The 18,128-nt window shown below is 40.1% G+C and overlaps 1 long non-coding RNA gene across 1 annotated transcript in view; it reads right to left on the reverse strand.

Annotated features, from left to right (window-relative positions):
* Positions 1-18,128, reverse strand: part of LOC107080042 (uncharacterized) — a 54,841-nt gene that overhangs the window by 32,948 nt on the left and 3,765 nt on the right. The window contains exon 2 of the long non-coding RNA XR_001480940.1: positions 11,973-12,070. This is a non-coding gene — a long non-coding RNA (uncharacterized lncRNA). The remainder of the gene's footprint in view (positions 1-11,972; positions 12,071-18,128) is intronic.

Below are 18,128 nucleotides of genomic sequence, written 5' to 3' on the forward strand. Positions count from 1 at the left end.
TTTAGAAGGCGACTTAGACCATGCACAACTGGGCAGCCTGCGGCCTGCCTCCCTGCCTGTACAGCTGTCTACTGCTATAGTACATGCAGAAAGAAACATTTCAAGCACGAGTGGGCTTTGGTTCTGTGCAGAAGTTAAATTCTATGGAGAGATGTATACAAATGCTATCAGAAAAGTTACTAACAGTGTTTCCTTTCCTTTATCTGATTATATAACCCCCTCTTCCTGTAGCCAGCCTGAGGCTACATTTGCATTAAAAGATATCGCGCCCATTTTATGACCTGCTTCTGTTTCCAGCTTTCTAGCAGTAAACCTTGTGTTCCTGTCCCTGTGACAGCAGAGGGGGAGGACGTCTGAGAAAAAACAGAGGGACAGCTTTCTGACTGGACCCCCCCAGACCAATGCACTGCTCTGGACAATCAAAAACTAGGCCGAGGCCTTTGGAGGGGTTGAGCCAGTAAAAGGGCTTTTCTCGGTCGCCGCCAGTTGGAGTCTGGACTACATCATAACCTGACCGTGACAGGGATTCCCAAAGCCAAGGTGCACACAGGTGACCGAGGAGCGTCACATGTGCGACTGCCAACCAGAGCTGCTACCCCACAGCGCCCCCTAGGGACAGCAGTTTTATCCGACAGGGAGAAGTGGTTCCCCCAGCAGGTGCTCATGCTTCAGCAAAGGGACTGAGGAGCTCGAGCATCAGTCAGCTCGACAGAGAACATATTGAAAGAGGTCTTTCACAGGCCTCCTTTCCTGCAGTGCCGGTACAGGGGTTGACAACTGGTATTTCCGCACGGAGAGCGCATGAATGGTATAATGGCATATTTTAAGAGGAAAAAAAAAACACTTTGTTACGGTTGTACAAAATATCAGGGTCTTAATCACTTTTTGCAGAGGAGCCATAACCACAGTCAGTGTTCGTACTAGTTACAAACTGATCAGGTCCGAATCAGTCTGCAGCAAAGTGCTGCTCACAGATGGACTGCACAAACACGAACTGCGCTGGGAGAGTCCGGATCAGGCTGTCCAGCCATGGTGTCGAAGCTGTTGGATGTAATGCTAAAACCAACTTCTTCATAATGAAATGAAACAGGCTAGATGGCTCTTTTCTTGTTTGTAACCGTACTTATGTTCTTATGTGATTGTCAGTTAAACTACAAGCCTCATTAAGAAATACCTGAGCTCAACACAGTAGACTCTTAAGAGGGCCTGCAGAGGTCTGGTTTATTGCTGTGCCTCGTGCCTATAGGCTACAGTATTCTGATAAGTGTAAATGTATTTTCAGGCAAATCTAGAAGCAAAACAACAAAGGTCAGACTGGTCGGTGATAAACTTTGTGTGCAATATCATTACATACTCTGGCTTACATTTACACTAAACAACAAATCCCACTCAGCAAACGTGAGCAGTCCTTTTCTCTAGAAAGACACAAACACAATGCTTTCTAAGCCATTAAAAGGGTGACACAGCTTTATGATCAGATATGATCTGTGCAATGAGCATGTTAAGCACAAAGGCATAATCACACTCACCTCACAGTCCTATCAATAGCGAGTTTGGGGGGGGGGTATGTCCCCGTGGAGTCCCAGTGGAGATTTGGCAGTTCTCCTGTTATTGAATATTTCTATTGTCACTGTAACAAAAGTGTGATGATCACAGTTAAATGCTTACAAAGGAAATGCTTTCTTGCAAACAACAAGCTGAAATCAGCAGTTTTGAAGCAAAATATGTGATGATTAGAATAGCTCATTTGTCTGCCTGCAATGAATTCTTAAAACAAGCCATCAAGCGTATAGTCAGTTTATTGTTTCTGTCTGTCTCTTCTCCCCGAGTCCTGGGAGACAGCTATCAGAGAAAGGAAATGACAGGGAGCACAGAGTAGATTTTCTTTCCTGTAATGTAAGCAATACACCACCACAAAACTGTAAAGCTGACAGTTTTATACAGTAACATGACAGAGACATAATTACCCTTGCACTGCCTAGGATGAGTTCTCTCGGGGGGTTTTTTAAATCTCCGATATGAAAATAGTCAGGCCTAAACTTCTCAGCACTGAGTTATTGTGCTTCTGTCAAGAATTTTTTCACTGTGTTCTCCTCTTTACACTGATGGTATATCACACCATGCTCAGCACAGACATTTCTACAACTAGTACTACTCTTATTACTACTCTTTTGTTTTTTTAGGAAAAAATATGCCGGCGCTCGTTTGAGTGATGAATCCTCCCCATATTGTTAATGAAACAAAATGATACTTTTTCAGTATGGGCCAAGAGTTAGCACTTGGCATCCTAGCTCTCTTTTTTGTGCCACGTGAATTACAATCCGAGTGCAGGCGTTCACCATTTCTACACCCCTGCTGTCATCGGATCGGTCTTGTGAAAGCCTTTCCCGGGCCCCACTGCTCTAATACACAAGTATCGGCATTCACATGTTTAAAAAGCACATTTAATAGACTTAGTTTTGTGATCTATTGGTTAAAAAGATGCATTAGTAACGGTGGCCATATTGCATCTCCATTCAAGGCAAGAACCCTGCAAGGACACCTGGGTAATATTAACTCATAACCAACAATATGGTTATGGTCATGGTGGTTAGTGCAGTCCGGTAGCATGGTGCTGTAGTGGCTAGCAGTGCTGCCATTCAGCGCTGGGGCCCTGCGTTCAATTCAATAGGATGGGATAGTGTCTGTGTGGAATTTGTCTGCTCTCCATGTGTTCACATGGGTTTCCTCCAGGTGCCCCGGTCTCCTCCCACAAACTAATGACACACTGGTAGGCGAATTGTCTTCTGGGTAAATTGGCCCCATCTTGAGTATGTTTATAATAATAATGTTTCTTTATTGGCCCTATACAATTTCTTGCATTAGGAATTCGTCTTTTCGCATACCCCAGCTTTTCTCCATGGAGACACAGACACACAGACAGGGAGAAGCTCGGGGTCAGAGCGCAGGGTCTGCCATTGTACGGCGCCCCTGGAGCAGTTGGGGTGAAGGGCCTTGCTCAGGGGCCCAACGGAGTAGGATTCCTCTGCCGGCCGCGGGATTTAAACCGGCAACCTTCCAGCCACAGGCGCAGCTCCTGAGCCACAGAGCCACCGCTCCGCCCCGTGTCTGTGTGTGTCCTGCAATAGACCAGCATCCCATCCAGGGTGTATTCTGCCTTGCGCCTGTTGCTTGCCGGGATAGGCTCTGGCTCCCCAGCAACCCAGCATTGGATAATAGGGGTAGAAAATGGATGTTATTGTAAAATATTACAGTCCTTGGCGCAGAGTGGGAACTCACTCCACTGACCAAGTGCCTTGCAGTGAAATCTCTGTGGCAGGAAATCCTGCTTTTATTTCAGCAACACGCCAGACAGAGAGCCTGCGATGACATCAGATGCACCGAATGTGTCTGAAATACAAATTCCTTTACATTTCTTTTTTTCCAGAGATGTGATATGACCAGAGTATTGCCATTATCCATCAGCAGCACCCTGGAGCAGCAGTGTTTCACCAGGAGAGACACACTAAAACCTACACTGCTTGGTCTCAGCTTAAGCCAAATTCCTCTGTCAGAAAGAAAAGGATGTGTCGTGCAGAGAGAAAGCACTGCAAACATCAAGACACAATTTCTAAGTTTTTAATGGTTTTGCTATTTTTTTTATTTTCATTCTTGACACTTGTCTGCACAGTGGGAAGCCATCTCATCACATCTTAAGCAAGGTCAAAGTGTTAACGACACACACACACATCAGACACATCAAATAATTCATCGTATTTTGGGTTATTTATTGGAAGAAAAATGCCATAAACATTTAGCCCTAGATTTGAGCACAATATAGACCAATATGCAGGAGCATTTACTAAGGCAATAAAAAGAACAACAACAATAATAATAATAGAAGTATAAAATAAACCCCCATCATCTACTTGTTTAGCCTGTCTTTCTTTTAACACATCACAAATTATTTCTATTTTTTTCCCCCATATTTCTCAGAATATTGTGCACAAAGACAAAACCCAGCTCCCAAAGCTAGAGTAGTTCAGCACTTCAAGCCTCATTGTGATCTAAATGATTTACTCCTGAGCCTGTGGTCCCAGAGATGTGTGTAATTACGCTCAGGTGAGAGTAATTAAGCTTATTAGGGAAGCCAGAAACCCTATTTCGTCTGCGTAATGCAAGTTTCTCCAGTTAAGAGACATGCATGCACCAGGTATGCAAAACACTAGATCCATTTTTTATTGAGTTGATTTAAGGCTTGATCTGTCAAGGAGATATTCATTACATCTCAAGAAGAAAGTGCAACCTGATGACAAGGAGTATTTTAACTCTGTAGGCTTCTTAGGAAAAAAGCTGCAAACTTTGTGCCAGAAAAGCTTTAACGAGCCGGGTCCTTAGTCTTTGCAAGGTTAAAATGAAAAAAGCAGCTGTTTTTGTTTTTCTTCTGTTGCTCAGCATCTTAAAATTAGCCTGTTTAGGCTTGTGCACACTGCATTAATTAAGAATGATTCACATCATCAAATTATTTCCAGGATTATTACAATTTTTTTAAAGAAGTACAGCAAGAACCACCAAAAACAGTTGGTTAGCAGCCGAACTGTAGGAAGTACTGTGCGACGATTCAGAAAAGCCGAGAGCATTAGGAGATTTAGGCAAAATGTCTCATTTACATGAGTGCATGTAAAATCACTAAAATGATGTTTAAGGCAACATGCAAATTCCTTAAAATGGTATCAGTGAAAACTACAAAACTGGTGAAAAAAATAGATCGTGTTTTAATTTTTTTGTTCCACAGAAAAAGCAGTGGGTTTTATTTTCTGCTTATAGTGTCTTGTTAAACAGCACACATTCGCTGGGCTGAATACTTTCAGTTCTGCCCATGTAAAAGAGGAGCATCAGACAGTAACGTTTTCATTATTTCAAATAAACATTTGTGAATCATTACTACTCTGAAACACCCAACTCCCAATAGTACTAAAAATGCTCAGAATACAATTTCTTATTGTTAAAATTATTCTCACTGCTGTCCAAATATGTTTCTGCCTTTATAACTTATTGAAAAAAGCAAAATAAAAAATAAACATCCTATTTTAATAGATATACATGATGTACATGATGAATAATACTGCTACTTAAAACAACAAAAACAAGCACAGAAGTACTTTCAGGTTTCTATTTCATGAATGCATAACTCTATTTCATGCACCTTGAATAACTCTACTGTGATTAAATGTAAAAAAATATAGGGACACAAGTAGAATATGTCACGAATAAATTGAGAATAATAAAGATGGAATGGAAGATTTCATCAGATAAAACACAGTGATACCATGTGTACATATTACAACAGTTACTGAGACTATATTTTTAATAGATCCATATAGAATAAATACATACATGTACACATGTAATGAATTACCCAGGTTTTGGGATAATAAAGGTTTTTTTTTTTAACTAATACACACATACATACAGTAGCACCCTAAGATGTCCTCTTCTGAATTTCAGTTTTGTGTGAACATGTGTATTAGGTGTGTGTGAGTACTAGACACACACAGATCAATCTTTGGTATTTTATTCCATAAAGACAGAGATCCTTTTCCAAAGTTTTTTTTTGATCTATTTTGTTTTCTGCTCCACCACCATTCATTCCAGTTGATTGCTCATTTTATAATGCTAATGGAGGGTGCTCGGTTTAGAGTTTCGCCTCTGTCAGCTGGGCAGTAGGGCTGAGGGATATATTTAATGGGTTCTGACAGCGGATGGAACTGATCTTATTCAAAGGGGATTTGATATGTGCGATGAATGTGGTGACCCTCAATGGACATATTAATGACCATTATTATTCAGAGACTTGCTGCCATTATAAAGCTTTTCTCTGGGACACACCACTACATAGGTATAAAAGAAATGACTTATGGATGAGTTAGCCTGTATATTGTTTCCACTGGCTTTTAGATAACATGTCAAAATGGTTTAACTGCTGTTCTTCCTACTTAGGGAGGATAAAATTAATTGAACACATCCAGGGGTAAATAATGGTGTATTTGCTATTGTTTACAGTTCAATCACATGCCTGATCTGACATTACAAAATCAATAAATAAACAGAATTGCTACTAAAATGTGAAATGTAAAAAAGTCATCCTGTGATATTTCTCTCATTTAATCTTTTCTTTTTGCATGTGAAAAAAAATAAATTGCTCTGTGTTTAAATAACACAGGGTTCTAACAGAACTGACTTTTTATTTTTCATTTTTTTTTTTGCTATTTCTGTTCACGACTTTGAATGTTTTTCGAGCCCTGCAGCCTGTATTAATTAAAATGTGATAATTATGAAACAAGCCTTGTTCAACATGATCCCTGAAATCGGTACATGGAGGTATGAGGTGACATATCGCAGACACATTCACAGACAGAATTAATAAGCAACTCCATCTAACTGTCAGCATTTAATTTCTGTGCTTGGTTAATTTTGCATTTTGTTTAGCAATGAACGGTTAACATCTCTCACACAATCTCATGTGCCTTTGAGGGAAGGTTTTTGTAGGTTCAGTAGTGATTTTTAATGTATTTTGAAAAAAGAACTTCAGGAACACAAATTGAAGACTTTGACATTCATCATCCTTAGATACTCAAAGAAAAGACTAAGATTTTTTTATTCGTCCATATGCAATTGGAACATACCATACTAGACTGAAGAAATAAAAGGTCTTTAAAGGTGTATGCTCACATCTAACCTGTCCCATACAAGCCTTGCTCACTAGTGCAGTTAATTTCACATACCCAAAAGCTGTTTATTTTCCATTCACCTACAGTACCTCCTACACGATCTGGCCTCTTATTAACACCAAGTCATGGATGAGCAGTAGACAGATAATTCTAGCTCGTTTTTGAATTTCCTGAATCACCACAAGTTAGCAAATATCTATTACCGGTTACAGATAATTTTATTTGGCCTTCCCAGCGTTTTTTCAAAGAAAAAAGAAAACCCCATGTGCCATTTTTGCGTCTGTGTAAATATCCTGTCTCCTGAGGGGGTCCCAGCACAAGTCCCTCCTTCTCCGAGTCTCATTTACAGAGTTATAGGCCAACAACAACGGACTGACCACTGCAAAGTTAACTGAGAAACAATCTATATGTCTTATACAGTATTAAAATAGACAGTAAGTACTTGTTTTAGTAGAGTCAAATCACCTAATGTTGCACACAGATCATTTGCTCTCTCACATTAACTACTATAGCTTTCACCATGACAAATCTACAGTCAATGGCAACCAAACAAAATCCACAATCATGGAGTTATAGGAGCTTAATATCTTTTAGACTGCATTCTTCATTGATTCAAGAAAGAAAAGTTCAATTTAAACTAAACTTCCAATTTTTGTTTAAAAGAAGTGACTAAACTTCCTACTGCAAAAAATCAATTGTATTTCATTCTATGATTTTAATGAAGACAGTCACCTCTGTGGTTGTTCAGAAATTTCGATTAAAAAAAATGGTTCAATACTATTTCCCAAATGCAATGGTATCTCATTTCGAGATTAAAATACAAAGAATAAAATAGAATAAATTAAAAATTTAATTTACACAGAGTATTTCTGGTAAAGGACATTCACATTACAGCAAGGTGAATTTACTCAATATAGGAAATACGTACAATTAACTGTTTTCAATATCAGTTGTCAAATTAAATGTAAAATTCCCAATCAGTAATTTTCAGTCTGCTTTCCCAATGAGTGACATGGTTTTAAAATTTCCTCATTTTGCAAAATGTTTTAGAGATTTTTTTTCTCTTAAGTTCTGCAATTTTCTCATATTTCCAGTATCACATATTAATTACTAATACACCAGCTGCTCGTACTGTTACAATTACAATACTTTGAACTTAAAAGCTTGCATGTAACTTGCATGTATTAGACCTTTTGTTAAAATAGATACAGATACACATAAATAAAACTCTTTCCCAAAGTTAAACACTATCAACAAAACGTTTAAAAGCCAGTTTTGCCTGAAGAATAACAACTTACCATCTGTGCAATGCAGACTTTCACAGAAAAAAAAATGTTCCTGTCTTATTATTTGTTTCTGTGGTATTTTTAAACTAGACCAATGTATGCTTGTATAATGTTTTGTAGCCATAGCTAAAACTGCAAACAAAGGCACCATTAAGTATGAACTGTTTCATATAAAAGAAAAAAAACAAACTTGCTTCCCTTAATTTTAGGAATACAAAAATACAATTCAAATGAAAGGGGTCTAGCACGTGAAAGTACATAGACTGATTTTCCTTTCCCACAGAATTTGTGCCCAATACACTTGAGTAAAAGTCTCTCGTGAAAAGGGGCCCAGTCTGTAAACAGCATGATGTCATGAAAGTTTGAACCTGAAAAAAGTATACAGTACATGCATGCAGGATTCAAGTCAGGATGAAAAACTCTGTCCTGCACAGGGACGTGAACGAGCTGGTCAGCAGGGTCCAGAGGCTGTAATCCAGCAGCTCTGTCCAGAGCCCTGGGACTGGGAGGACCTGTTGAGCAGTCCAGCTCTGTGAACGCTCACTGTACACTGTTCATCTCATCCTTGCTGTGCGGTTTGGAGGCCAACACAAATATAGGAAATTTGTACAGGAGTACAGCTCACAACCAGAGATTAGTCGTATCACTTATCAAAACCACAAAAAAAAAACAGACAATGTAATGTATAAATATAATCTTTACCACTTCTTAAGTCAAATTAATTTGGTGTCTACTTTAAAATTGATGTATCTTAAATCATTTACATAATTTGAATTTAAAGTTTCAAATGTTACCTATTTTAATAAAGATTAACAGTTAAAATTGCCACTTATAAATGTTTTATTAAATAAAATTTTATAAATACATGAATCAAGTGACATCTTGTGATGATAACCAAGCTCTACTGTAGAATAATTGCATGATAGTTAAAAAAAACGAATCCTGATTATAACCCTGTAAGTTTCTAATAATGTCTTATAAGACTCATTTGACATCAAATTCACAACTAATTCTCATTCGAGAGGGCAAATGTGTTTTTAGGAAAACAAACATTCCTGATAGCAGTGAATGACTAAAAAAACCTCAAAACCTGAAATACAAAACAAGGTGCTCCAGTGCACAACGGACACATCTGTGCAACAAAAGGCACAAAAGCAGTGTCTGATAACCAGACAAAGTCCAACACAAATGCAAACTGCATAGAACTTCGCTTAACGCCTTAAATCAGCATGGCACATATGATATACAATTCCTGTTTCCAATTAGGATTTGATTTTTCATCTTGAAAATAATCTCTCATTTATAAAATAAATATGTTTTATGAATTTAGAGTAAGCCACCTTGTGTCTTCTATTAGGATGTCACACATATAACAAAACAATATAACTTTTTTTAGTACATCTAGGAAAAAGGCGATTTTTCCAATAAAACAATTTAACGCAGCACAGATTCCCCTCTTATCTGAATGAGTCTTACTTTTTAGTTTTAGGGATGCATGTCCTGTTTTATCTCTCTTTATTGTTTCCACAGTACAGATAAAGAAAGTCACTTGGCCTGCACAGAAACTTCAGAAATGAGAAATATTTTCTGGTGGGGTGAGAGAAAGCAATGAGAGAGGGAGAGCCCGACTGCGGACGACTAGGCCAGACCGTGGCCGTGCCTGATCCGCTTGGGCAGAGCGAATTCCAGGCTCCCGAGCCTCTCGCACGGCCCTGGACAAGCAACACCTATTGTGAGCTCCCTCCTTTTTTCACAGTCCGCAGATCAAAACAACAGCAACGTTTCAAGTGTACAAATATCCTACCAGCGGGATCGTGTGAACACAGATATAACACTGACAGGAAGCAGACGCAGTGAGGTGCAGCACCAATTACAGCCAGGATTGTATACCAGGTTTACAAACACAGCTCATTGTGAGCACCTCCAGGAAACATTAGCAGCTTTCATTAAAAACGTCACACTTTAAGCCACCCAGCGCTGTTAAGCCTAACTTCAAACGCGATGCCAGACGATGAGCTTGTCTGCCGGTCCAGCGATGCTCTCAGTGCGTGGCAGACAGACCGCAGAGAGACTCTTTTATAGTTCCCAGAGCTTACTGTACTAGCGCATTCTTTCTTATTTAATTGATATTTCTCAGGTTGTTTTTACATTTGGTTGGCTTTTATAACATGTACATCGCTGCAAGAAAGCAAGATCACAAGCCTGTGTTGGAAAAAAAAAAGAAACAAGCGATTTCTGTGCTGCACGGTACTGTACTAATCTATGTCAAGCCTTCTGCCTGGCCACGGCAGTTGGAAAAGAATGAAAGGATGTTGAATCTCAGAAAGTAAACCAACAGACAGCCCTTGCAATCCAAAGAATAGGAGACACTGGATTGGCATGACCAACACTATCAAACTCTCCAGCCTTGGCATTGAAAGTCAAAATCCTTTGGATGTAATCACCTGAATGATATCATGGTGCCCGTGCACCTTGCTGTGAAGTAGCAAGGAAGCCACAGAACTCAATGCCCAGCACAAAAAAAAAGGTGAAGGATTTTTCTTGACATCTATTGAGTTTTTTTCCTAAGAATCTGTGACTGTCATAAATCCCCACTCAAGCATGGGGATGAGGCGGAAAAGAGTTTCCTTTTACAGGATGAAAAGCCCCTCGTGATAAAGCAAACAGCGGTCCGAGGTGCCTGATCCCGGCAGCCGTGTGCTGGTAGCTGCACTGGTGTGGAAGAATGCCAGTGCCTGTAGGCCAATACTGCAGGGCCTGAAAGGGTTAACAGCAGAGGCACTATCGCCTAACGAGCCCCGATACCAGCCCTCCCTCAGCCTGTTGTATTTAAAAAGTTCTTTTCAATACATCTGCCTTCTTTGTGAGGGCTTTTCTTTTGCTTCCTTGCTCAAGAGATTCGTTTTATCTGAAAGGTCAATTCATTCATCTGGGCACCAAACAGAATTGAATATAATTATCCCAATCTTTACTGTGTAGAATTCATGCTTGAATTCATTCAAAAAACAGCCAGCAGTATAATTAACTCAGAGCCCTGGCAAATCTATTGAGAATGCTTCAGGTATCATACAGTTCCACTTACAAAAGAACGTTTTCATTTAATGACATTGTACATATTAACCCTAGTCAGCATCCAATTACTTTGAATAAGTGAATTCTCTGTTTTAGGAATGTAATTTGAAAATGTTGTCATGCAATCTGAGGCAAAGGGTCTTTTTTCATTAATCTAACTCTCATTAAAGTGGAAGCCTGTAGGTTATTTCAAATCCATTAGCTTTAAATACAGGTGATTACAATTCCAATTCACACAAGACAACAAAGATTCCCTGTCAGGGACTGTTGTGGGGTTTCAGAGTGACAGGAACAAAACTGATTTGATGAGCTCTCACACCCTGGCTAGCACCAACCCAAACGAGCTCAATTGTTTGCATGGCTCACAGCCTCCATATTTAATTGTACTTTACAGATATTAACTAAACCTGCTGCCCCCCACCCCCTCCAGTGTCAGTGTCTTTTACACATGTATGCGCACTACTTTTATTAAACAGCTGAACTGGGACTTCAGCGCACATTAGGCCTGACTGCTTGTTCGTATCCAGTATCTGAAGATAATCTCCATTCCAGGGCAAGTTTATCAACAGAAGATCAAAGAAACGACTTTCAGTTTTGCCTTCATACATCATATAAAAACAAGCACCAGCAGAACGAACACTGAATAACTTGGAAGTTCTCAGACGCCACCCCTGCATCAGCCTCGGGTTGAACAGCTGGGACTCCTCCTACATCCGTGTGAGGTTAAAGTCCTGCTCGGAGAGGTTCGGACCTCTGGTTTTGTCAGGACTGCTGCAAGACACCATTGCCCTGTCCGAGAACGAAACCACACGTGGACAAAGATAACCCTTTGGTAGTTAGATACGCTAACTGAAGCCAGTGTACAGCCGGTCAGTACAGGAGCTGCTAAGGCAGGAGACCTCACCTGCAGCAGCTGGCCCTCCTCTGCGGCTCTCCCAGTCCCGGTGTCACCTGTGGGCGGAACTGAAAGGCGTGCTGCCTCCCTGCTGCATCACACGGATCCTGGAAGAAAACAACAGCCGCCATTAGCCAGCAGGCACGCTCCTGCAGCGGTCTTGGAAATCCTCTACTGCACACTTGTGTCTCGTGTGAACGATGAGTTCGTCCGGCAAAACAGTTCTGTTCCACGCTTAATACTTCTTAGGGATATAACGGCAAGCTGAGCACACATACTTGCGGCAGTGCAAATTCTCATCCACCAGGATTTAAGACGTGCTTTGGCTTGTTGAAAACCCCCGGACACACAATAGTGCAGTCCATTCCGGATTATAAAATATATCATACAGCCGGTGACACGACTGAAATGGGGAACTGTTTTCATTTTTCCAGTCAGATTCTGGCTTTCTCAGTTCAAAGTAGCCGCGCCATTCCCTCAAGTTAAAAGGCACTGTATAAGGACTGCCACTACAGCTGCCTGTCATACGGCACGGCCCACACCCCACGCCAGCAGACTCGCCCCATCGACAGACAGGCACATCGATGGCTGACAAACCTCTGTAATTGGAACGGCTGCTCTAATCCCCCGATCGAGATGGGCTCATTGACAATGTGCATCAGGGGAGCCACCGACGTCCCAGTGGTGCCTTATTAGAGGAGCCACTGTTTCTAATGTATGCAGGCATGGCGTCCTTTCTCCAAGCCCACAAACAAAAACAACCTCAAAACAAACGGAAAGTTCTCTGCATCACCTAAGCATACATGTCCCGAGCCCTTGCCCCTGGCAGACATCGCGATTCCTCTACTTCTATTCCTCTGTTGACGTTTACAGGGGCATCTGAAGCAGCTCTGTGCTCCTTTGTAGTGACTTTACTATGCTTACCCTATGCATGGTTTTCCAGTTTGCATCATGCTTTACAAAACGTCTGTATGCTTTACATAGCCTTGCAGTGCACTCCAGCGTGCTTTTCCCACGGTGCATCACAGTTAGTGTTAGGAGGATTGTCAAATGGCCAACATGTTCTTAATGAGGTCAAACTTGAACCAACTTATATCCAAGGGAGGATCTATGCAAGTGTTTGATTGTGGGCGTGCTATTCTTCCTAGTGCAGAAGCTACCCCAGTCTTTACACAGATCGAGAGGAAAAAAGTAACTTATTTTATTTCTTTAATCACACTTTTGCCCTTTGAAGGTGACTTTAATATCTCTGTAGCAAACATGTCAAACGTGCTAACTGGTATGTTCAAACACACAGCCATTGTAAGGAATGAGTTTAGCCCACTGAGCAAATCTCTGTCTTGCCATTACCAATTGTACCAACAGGAGGAAATGAAATCTGTCTGGATGCATTTGGAAGGTGATTTCAGGTAACTCGGAATTAAACAGGAACAGCACTTACTTTGAGCTCGCTATGCCTCTTCCCCTCACCCCCCACATGGATAATCTGGCCTCCGAATCTCCTGTACAAGCACTCCTCTGCCAAAATGACATTTTCTTGGCAATGGTTCTGCTATTGGCTTCAAATCCTGTCTTGCAGAGCCAAGACACCCAAAAACTACGCGGTGTGTTAATTTGCAACCTCACCGAGTGTGTGAAATTCAGGACATCACACAGGGAGAGAGACCCACACATACACATATGCTCAGACATCCAAACACAGACACGCTCACCGACCCAAACACATGCCATTATTAGGAAACCATTTTTTTTTTACCTAAATGTAGTGTTCCTCCTGAAAGATGGACTCGGCGGCTAATTTCACTGTTGACAGAGGTGAACTGAGTTTGAACACCTACCACCTTGTGTAGCCTAAACCCACTGCGAAATTTAAAGTGCAGATTAAAAAACAGACTACTCTCTGAACCCTTCCTACAGTTCTTCTAATAAATAAGAATGGTGTTATATATATATTCATTTTTCTTTGTCCTATGAGGAAAGCCAACCTTTACAAGTGGAACAAGATGTTAAACACTGTCCATTCCCTTGTTGAACAGCACTGTTTGCAAATCCTGTTTTCTCTTTCTGGAGAGCAGTTTGACTGACTTTCTTTTCAGTGTCACAGATTAAATTAGTAATAGCAATTCCGGACCATTATCGCCAACATGGAAGCAATCCATACAGGAGTGTTGGTGCAGAATAAGAGGACACCAGATTTGCTGACCCTGGATGTGTGGCCTTTTTTTTTTGAATGAAGGGGCTTTTTCATTTACAGAGTAACGGGAGGTATCATCTTTCCCTGGGCAGGAATCATTCAGTATTAACACAATGTGTTATTATTGGTTTTTTTAATTGAAATGTAAATTCTGGGAACACTGTGACCCACATTAATCTCAGGGAAAAGGGCACAACTCTCATTTTGCAGTCCGTGGAAACAAGTTCCTTCCGTGTTAATCGTTAACCCCAGACAACCCAAGGCTATGATAATACATGCAAGGCCTGGTTTCTCTCAGAAAACTCACATCGGCCTACACACAAAGGCTTTAAAGGGATTCTTTGAATTTTCACTGTAATGGAACATGCATGAAATGCTTTGAAAAAAATCATTAAGAAACCTGCTTTTTAAAACTTTTATCATCAGAGACTATACTGTATGGACGAAAATCCAGATGATTTTTAAGATGCTTTTGTTTTTGGCACTATTAAAGGCATGATCCACAACAAGATCAAAATGGTCTCATGTCAAAACAGTTTTGTAAAAATTAAATTTTATACTGTATTTAATTTAAAGAAAATCCATCCACATCCATCAATAAAGTTTATTTCCCTCCATCCTGAAGAAATGCATGGAGAATAAAATAGCTGTTGTTCTGGTACTGCACACAGTAACCTATTTTGAAACCATTAGTCATAGCAACAAATGTGACTGCTTAATACTTTGCTGCCTATTTAAGGCATTCATTACAGAATGCAACCATTTAAATTTGAGCAAAAACTCATCTAATCATCAGTCCTAGCAGGTATGGCTTTTATATATAGCACTGGTTTAAATTTTGCTCTGTCATTTAAGTCCTGGAATTACACCTTTTAATTTTCTGGTTTGACAGAAACCATCCTACAGGTTACTAAGACGGGCTGAAAACAGCATATTTCTTACCAACAATGCTAATTGTTATAATCACGGTATTGGTCTTCGTCGTATTTTGTATCTCAGCTATATGTGTGCAAAAGTATGACACAAAGCAGAATGTTATTAATACAGCGAGTTAGCAGTTTCTGAGTCAGAGACTTCAACATTACTTTTTAAAACCAAGTCAGAAGAAACAGACTTGCATAATTAAAAACAACAAAGTAACATTAAACATTTTTCTGTCCGATTTAAAAGTACGACAGTTATTTGATGAACGGGCTTGACACATCGCACCCGAGATCTGAAACTTTTTTTTTCTATTCACACGTGTGCCTAATGACCACATTTCTGCAACCTGTAAAACGCAGGGAGAAGTTAAAAAATGTAAAAAGTAAACCAAGCAATAAATGCCATGGAAGTTATAGCCCACAAGCGTTTAAAAAAAGTTGCTATTGATTAGCTGATGTGGTCAAGGAATTAAGTGCTTCAAGGCGCCAGGGTGCAGCGTTAGAGAGGTCAGCAGTGCACCAGAGCCACTGAAAAAAAACAAGCAGCTCAGCAAGGCTGAAAATCTATATGAGGGGAATTAAACACCATAATCAAATTGTTTGTGCAACCATTTAGCATCTTGTTCCCCTGCCATGCTAACTGACGGACCACCAGAGACGGGCCATCCAGAGCAGTTACAAAGTACAGCAATAACTTACGTGGATTAGAGGAATATTGATAGCCCATGACAGGCTGCATCCTGAAAAATGTTACTTGGTCAAGTAGTTGCAATAATTAAGTATATGAGGGTCAGTCAATTTAATCTGGTGTTTTTATATAGATTGATTATTTAGTAAAAAAGCCAGGCTTCTAAGGCCATTAATGCAGCTCTGTGCTTCTATATAATCATGTTTACTACTGCCTCCTGTTTTCAACTTTCCTTATTCTTGTTTGTTCAAGCCTGTCAGGTGAAAAGGAGATTCAGGGAAAAGGAGATTCATGTATGATTCCATACATGATGAAGAACGCAAGAAAAAAGAGCACTAACTATCTGCTGTACGCTACAACGTTACACCTGAGGCTAGAACTACCAAATGCTAATTTCATTCAATGGTTAAAAATAAACAGAATAATTGAAACGCTTGTCTGTTTAATCGGCTTACTCATTAACCTGCAAAAACTGGGGCATTTTTCACTGTACTCTGGTGCATTTGGTTTAGGTGGAGGCACTATGAGAATCCATGTGCTGTTGAGATCAATGGACCTATATTCAAAATCAAAGATTCTTCACGCGTGGCTGGCCAGTTAAACACAACCAGAACTCCAGCTGGAGACTGACTTTGATTACAAGAACACCGAGCTCAGAGGTATCTGTCAATGTCACATCGGACTTTGCTGCACGTCACACGGGGCTTGGCCGTGTCCCAGCACTAACTGTCCAGGAGAAATCAAGCCAGGATCAGTACCCACATGCTTCCATGATTTTAAAAAGAAAGCTCTCTGGGCACATGCTGGAATCATGCCTGAGCCCAGTCAGCAATGCCTTCCTACCATGAGATTTATATTTTCAGTCTACCAATCAGACTTAAAGAAAGGATATTGTCCATACCAAATTATTTTGAAATGATAATATTTTACCAATGAACTCCCTCTACCTTCAAACCATGATGCAAAATGAGTGGTTTTATGGGAATTGAATTGCCAGGATTGCGTATTATACTTGGAGCTGCCAACATCCTGAGTGATTAAATGGCACTAATTTGATCAGGAACATTACAACCTGATTACATTGACCAGGAGGAGAGAAATATTGGGGAGTGGGAGTGTGGAAAAATGAGTGATTTACCTTCTCAAAACTCACCCATTTAGAGAGCACTCATACACACCCTTCAGAAACACTTACACTGCATTGCACTCATGTTCCTGTTCCATGAGGCTGGTAATGTAACTTGCAAACTGCACTTGCTCATTGTAAACACAGAATAGACACCTAAGGGTATCTGCATCACCACTCTGTACCCACACTGTCTGTATACCCTTGTTATCACTATCAGTACAATTTCATTATTTTTATTTTGTTCGTGCTGGGCACTTGTGTTGCACTACATCGTTGTGCTTGCCCTGTTATATTGGTGTTATAATCTGATTAATTTCACTTATTTATTATTGCACTTGCTTGTAATCATACAGTAGCTACTGATTCCTTTGCACTGTCTCACAATATAAAATTTTGGAGACGCTGTAATTCATCTGCATAAGGTGTTTCTTCTAATTAAAGTTTAAATTAATAGATCTATATTTACCAGGTAGCTTGGCTGAGAGTTTCTTTATTCCACTGGTTTCAGAGCGTTTTTTTTCTTTTTAGGGTATTTGTTTATTTACATGCTTCTTTTGGGGGCAAATTGGTTTAAGAGAAATTTCTTCCAAGGGAGTGAAAAGACAAAACAAAACTACAAAATCTCTTGAATGAATTTCACCTGCCCATGAAACAAATAGTTCAGCTGTCACCACAGGAGATGGCTGGGACTCCCAGTCTGCACAGGTGCTGGGGTTTTTTCCAGGACAGAAATGAAAAAAAATTCAATAAACTCAGAAGGATTAAGAGAAGAGCCACTAAATGAAAAATGCCGACTCGGGTGACTGTAATATCCAAAAGACAGTTACAAGGAGCACCTGTTGAGGACATGATGCTTAAATAAAAGGCTCTAAACTTTGCGTTTCTTTTGTCTTATTTTTGTTCAGATGCAAAAAAAAAGAAGTTTTCATTAAAATGAAAACTGCTTCAGAGCAATTGAGTACGGCAAAAATAAATCTGCATTCATTTGGAAGACAAAAAACAACTCCTTCAGCATAAATTAAGGTAAAATTGTGTTTTGGTAACACGATCTCTGAAATGACATTAAAACACAGTGTCTACAACAGTGTCTGTGAGACTTACCACTGCAGCAGACAAGGATGGCTAAGGTTACCTGGGGTAATTCTGATGGTGAAAGGGACACAATCTGCCTACTTAATCTTGAAGCAGGTCTCTTAAAGACAAGAAAGGGGATCTGCCTCCATTCTACTGT

Source organism: Lepisosteus oculatus, chromosome 20, assembly GCF_040954835.1.
Source record: "Lepisosteus oculatus isolate fLepOcu1 chromosome 20, fLepOcu1.hap2, whole genome shotgun sequence".
NCBI classification, from domain to species: domain Eukaryota; kingdom Metazoa; phylum Chordata; class Actinopteri; order Semionotiformes; family Lepisosteidae; genus Lepisosteus; species Lepisosteus oculatus.